Source organism: Dunckerocampus dactyliophorus, chromosome 20 (assembly GCF_027744805.1).
Source record: "Dunckerocampus dactyliophorus isolate RoL2022-P2 chromosome 20, RoL_Ddac_1.1, whole genome shotgun sequence".
NCBI classification, from domain to species: domain Eukaryota; kingdom Metazoa; phylum Chordata; class Actinopteri; order Syngnathiformes; family Syngnathidae; genus Dunckerocampus; species Dunckerocampus dactyliophorus.
The window spans coordinates 994,008-999,481 of NC_072838.1; the positions used below are offsets into that span (position 1 = coordinate 994,008).

Genomic DNA, 5,474 nt, shown 5'->3' on the forward strand with positions numbered 1-5,474 from the left:
TTGAATGAGACATTTGAGATTTTATGCATCTGAAGGAGTGGACAACTTTTTTGAATTTTTATGAATTAGCAGGATGCTAATAGAAAAATATATTTGATATTGTAATGAAACATGAGAATGCCTGTACAGACGTGTCATACACCTATGCTTTTACCATACGGTTTATTGAACAATCATGCTAGCTGTCACTTGATCAAACAACAATGCCCAGCAATTCATTTCTTAAACAGCAGAGGGAGTAGTTGAGTCCTTTTCCATATGACAATTTGGGCCCGGTATTTCACATACTTCACTTACATGTTTAAACTTACTCACAATTTAATGCCATGAGAAATACACACGACATAAATGGTACAATTACCAGACCATCAGCACACCCCGCACACATCCACACCAAACCCAAAATGACATCACCGTATATGAGCAAAACGGCCCCTTACATATATACACATCATCAATCACTTTTTGACACTTAGTTTCCAGCTATTATTTTTAACGATTACATTTATATGACGTCATCACATTTTGACTAAAGGTGGGTACTCATTTCTCTCTCTCATTTCACCAGCGCTCACCAAGTCCGTGCCGCTCGGCCACTGAACTTCCTGCGCGTGTACGCCGAGACCAGCGGCAGCAAATGGCCAAAATGTGAGAGTAGTTGATATGCCCGTGAACATGTCTATTTTTAGCACACGGCTCGCTCCCTCCCCCTCCAAACTTCATTCATATGAAGCTGTGGCAGCCTCGGAGCGTCTCGGCACCCGAGCACCTGAACGCAGCAGTTGAATGACTGCTGAACAAAGTGTCAAATCTCAATGCTGGATGAGTGAAGCATCAGATCAATATGTCAACACTGTGGACGCTACGGGACATGGATGCTTTGCCTGGATGATCACATGTTTACTCATGACACTGGTGGCTGTGACAAAGTGATGGCCCCCTCGAGATAATACCTGCTTGGCCCCCCCTCAGCAGCAACAATGAGTCTCTTACGGCGCTGTGGAGGAATTTAGCAGGATTGTTGTCATTCGTTATTTGCCGTTCAGAGGTGGACTTGCTGGTGTGTTTTGGGTCATTGTCCCGCTGCAGAACCCCAGTTGCTTTCAGCTCGAGGTCACCAACGGATGGCTGGACATTCTCATACTTCCAGGTCAGACCAGAGTGTTTTCCCAAAGGTCCTGGGGTCATCAACATGTTTTCTGGCCTTCATGTTGTTTTACTTCAGCAGTGGTCTCTCATCATGTTCAAAAGTGTATTTAGAAGGTGGGGAACGGGTTTTCTAGGTCTCATTTTCTCTTATTATGTCTACTACATTGGGTAAAGGAGTGTAAAGGTGACTATAGGGGTGTTATTTCATGTCTAGAGGGCTCTAATCATGTTAAAAAGCATATTTAGAAAGTCCTAAACAGGTTTTCTATGATGCAACTATTAAAATATTCCATTTATTAACATTGAATGCTCCAGTATATGGTGGGGGGTGTGGTCCAAATGAACCGCCATCAACGAGGGAGGAGTCTATTTGCTAATTGTATGCTAAAAACTGGCTGCCATTACTGAAATCAGCCATCTTGGTTTAGGAAACGTCAAGTTGTGATCAGATAAATCCAGCAATGTCATGTATTGGGAGAGAATGGCTGTGATTGGGTGGTCATGAGCCTGCTAAGAGTTGGACTGACCAACAGGAAACCAGAGTCCTGTGTCCCGCAGGTCGGCATTGAGAGTCTTCCGGGTCACACCGGGCTCCACCGTCACATCAAAATCCTCCTGGTGCAGGTACACAATGTGATCCATCTTCCTCAGACTGAAGCAGACGCCTCACCTTCACTGCTCCGACCCCTCCCTCCAGGCCGCTTCCGCTACCAAACGGGATGATGGGAAGGCATCGGCTATGGCGGACTTTGGACCAGGCCGCTGACTTCCTCCACACAACGTGGAAAAACCACCACATCCGGCGGACGGCATCTGGACAGCATTTTATCAAAGGTCGTAGCTTTTCTTAGAATGGGGAGTGTGGCGCTCACCTGTGCACGGATTCATCTTTGCCGTGTCGCCCTCTGACAGCAGATCCCACCGACACGCCATCCTCTCCGCATATTGATCGGAATTGACAAAGTGCACCGTCCAGGGTGGCGCCCTGTGTGGACACACACACACACACACACACACACACACACACACACACACACACGTCATGTCTACATCCAAAGTGCACACCTCAAACTCCTCTAATAATGTTAAAAAGGCATACTTAGAAGGTGGTAAACAGGTTTTCTGTGTGTTATTTTCCCTCATTGGGTCTCCTGTATCGGTGATAGGAGAGGAAACATGATTATGGTGTGCTAGTTCATGTCTACAAGCCTCTAATCATGTAAAAAGTGTGTTTGGAAGTTGGTAAACAGGTGTTCTATGTCTTATTTTCTCTCATTATGTCTACTGTATTGGGTACTAGGAGTGTAAAGGTGACTATGGGGTGTTATTTCATGTCTGGAGGGCTCTAATCATGTTAAACAAGCATATTCAGGTTGGCTGCACGGTGGTCTAGTGCAGTGTTTTTCATCACTGTGCCGTGGCACACTAGTGTGCCGTGGGAAAGTATCCAATTTCACCTAATTATTATTCGCAAATATTGTGCCGTTGCCGAGTGTCTGTGCTGTCGAGTAGTGATCGGCAGAGTAGCCATGTAATACACTTCCATATCAGTAGGTGGCAGCAGGTAGCTAACTCCTTTGTACAGGCTAAAGAACCAATGCATGGATGTCAGATGGCGATGACAGCGGCATTGTGGCGAGCCAAACAGTCATGGACAAGTTTTTGAAAAGGAAAGATGCTAACTCTGAACTGCACCCTGGGAAAAATTCGGACTCAGATGAAGGCTCAAGTATGAGTGGAGGTCAAAAGAAAGCAAAGACGGCTAGCTGAAGCAAAATCTCTTGCACGAGGCAACACTAACTGTCTTTCATTTGGATTTACTTTCACTGGGGATGCAAGGAAACGACTACGTTGTGCTTGGTGTGTGGCGAAAGATATCCAACAATGCTCTGGTCCCAAGTAAGCTTAAACACCATCTCCACAAGAGCCTGAGAGTTGTTGACGAAGAGCGTCGTGTGTGCCTTTCTTCGATTCCTGCCAGGATATTAGCTCTGTTTCATCAAACAGGCCAGGTTTCACACTGAGTGAGGAGAAATGTGAATGACTCTAAAATTCTTTTTATCTTTGTTTATGATTCCTAGACTGACAACTTTATCTTATCAATGTAGGCTACAGAGTTCATTTGTTGGTATCTTCTGCTAGTGGTGTGCCTCGTGGTTTTTTCAATCAAAACATGTACATACCAGCACGTGTGCTACTGTACCTGGCAGTGAACAAGTCCGCACGAGAAGGTCAGGCGGCGCCAAGCACATTTTCAAAACGTACTTTTTTAGCGTTGCAAACATGACACTTGAACTCAAGCCCACCAAAGTATGCCCTCTAAAAAGCACAAGAAAGCACTTACTCTGGCCAGGATTTCTGTTGTCATGACAGAAGAATCTTTCACCACCGCCGACATGATTTAGACGTGCTGGAATAACAACTTTTACTACAGGTCATCGTGAGCACTTCCGTTGGCATACTTAAAATAATTATCCGAAAACGCAGTCGGAAAACACACACACAACACTTCGGAGCACACGACAAAACTGACGGGTTAAAAAGACGGATTTTTGAGAGATAAGGCAAAACTGTTTTGTGTTATCTGGAAAAAGTGTTGGTTTCCGTTAAGAGCGTTGCACAGCCGCTACTTCCGTTTTTACAGCGGATGTTTGCGTAGAGACTTCAAATTAAGAGCAACACATTGTTCAAGTTTGCGAGTGTTTCCTTGTAGGACAAGCAGTGCACACAAGTGAAAGAATCCCACGTATGGCTAATCAGTGTACTAACGTACCAGTACCAGTACTCAAAGAGACGTGTTTCCAGCAACACTAGCTGGGACTGGACGTTCGTATTTTATTTTCAAAAGACAAACAGAATAACCATCACGTAATTGAAAACGTGTTGCTATAGTTACAGTATCCCTTTATACCTCTACATTTGTACAGGAATGGATGGAAAATGTTGAAGATGAATGACGCATTTCCACCCGACTTTCGCAATGTGGACTTAATCTGTGACCGGAAGTGTCTCCTGTACCTTATTCGGCAATATATTTTCTCCATGTCCCCTCGGGGACTTCGGACAACCACGTTCTCTCTATATATGTACATATTCTTCTTCTGAAAAGTATTTCCAAACATAATTTGTATGTTTGGTCCAGTTATTTGGCGTTCCTCTCACCCTTTTATTTGAAAGCTAGTCTTCCCGATTCCGGTTGTGTCCTCCTTCGCACCTGCGCACTTGACTCTTTAGACCCCGCGGCGTGAAAAATACATCCTGGCTGGGCGTCACGTGACGCCATATTTACGAAAGTAACAGGTAGCCATCACTTTGTTCGAAAATGCTCCATTTCTCCTTATAATTACGAGTAGTTTTGAGGGAGTTAGTAAGTTAATAACTTGTTGTTAGGGAATGAATAGTAAGAACACTATCATTCACACTATCGTGTCCGCTGCTTGCTACTTTAGCCTCTCAGCTCAATGATTTTTGACTGGAAAGTCCTAATTGAACTAAAAGCTTTGTCAGTGTGACTGATATAACAAACAAGGAGTATAAGTCAACTGCAACTTAGCATCTGTTGTCCGTAGAGATCTATCACATTGAAACAGTTCTGAGAATAATCTAAAGCAGGGGTGTCCAAAGCTTTTATCACGTGAAAAATGAAAGGATAGAAGATATGCTAAGAAGTTATATGTCATGCTCTGTGTGCTGCTCTGCTGCCCTCTGTCGGTCATGTTGTCGCAGCACACCATCCAGACTACCGGGAGGAACAACCGAGGGTGTCTGCAGGATTTTGGAGCGACTAAAACAGGTTGTTTTCTTGTTTTTCACTCAACTTTCATGAATAAAACCGAACGTGGTATAATTGGGTGCAGATGAACGGAATGCTTGCAAATAATGACGTCATATAATAGCATATTTAACGGTCTCTACGCCAGGGGTGTCCAAACTTTTGAAAGGAAGGATGAAAGAAAATATATATTACCAATATATCAATATTCCCACTGAGAGCTTTATGCTACTAAAATGACCGTTTTTCCTCATAATATTAGAGGTTTGTTGCTGTCAAAATTGAGGCTTGTTTCTTGTTAGAATACAATTGTTCCTTTCCTCTTAATATTTTGACTTTATTTTCATAACATTTCCCTTTCTTCTTTTGATTTATTAAATAACATTTTCCAACTATTTCAACTTTGTTCTTGTAATTTTTTTCTCCTCATAATGATGACTTTATCTGAAATGTATTTGAGAGGAAGCTCTCCAAGTACGCAGGACTGGTCAGCGACTGCCAGCAGGCCGGCTGGAGAACAAGGTGTGAGCGAGGACTGAACCAGCCACACGTG

The 5,474-nt window shown here is 43.6% G+C and overlaps 1 long non-coding RNA gene across 1 annotated transcript; it reads right to left on the reverse strand.

Annotated features, from left to right (window-relative positions):
- Positions 1–1,968: 1,968 nt before the first annotated feature.
- Positions 1,969–4,640, reverse strand: LOC129173197 (uncharacterized). Its single transcript, XR_008567190.1, has 3 exons — positions 3,494–4,640; positions 2,249–2,300; positions 1,969–2,134 (listed from the first exon to the last, which is right to left on the reverse strand). It is a non-coding gene; the product is annotated as an uncharacterized LOC129173197 (long non-coding RNA).
- Positions 4,641–5,474: the final 834 nt, after the last annotated feature.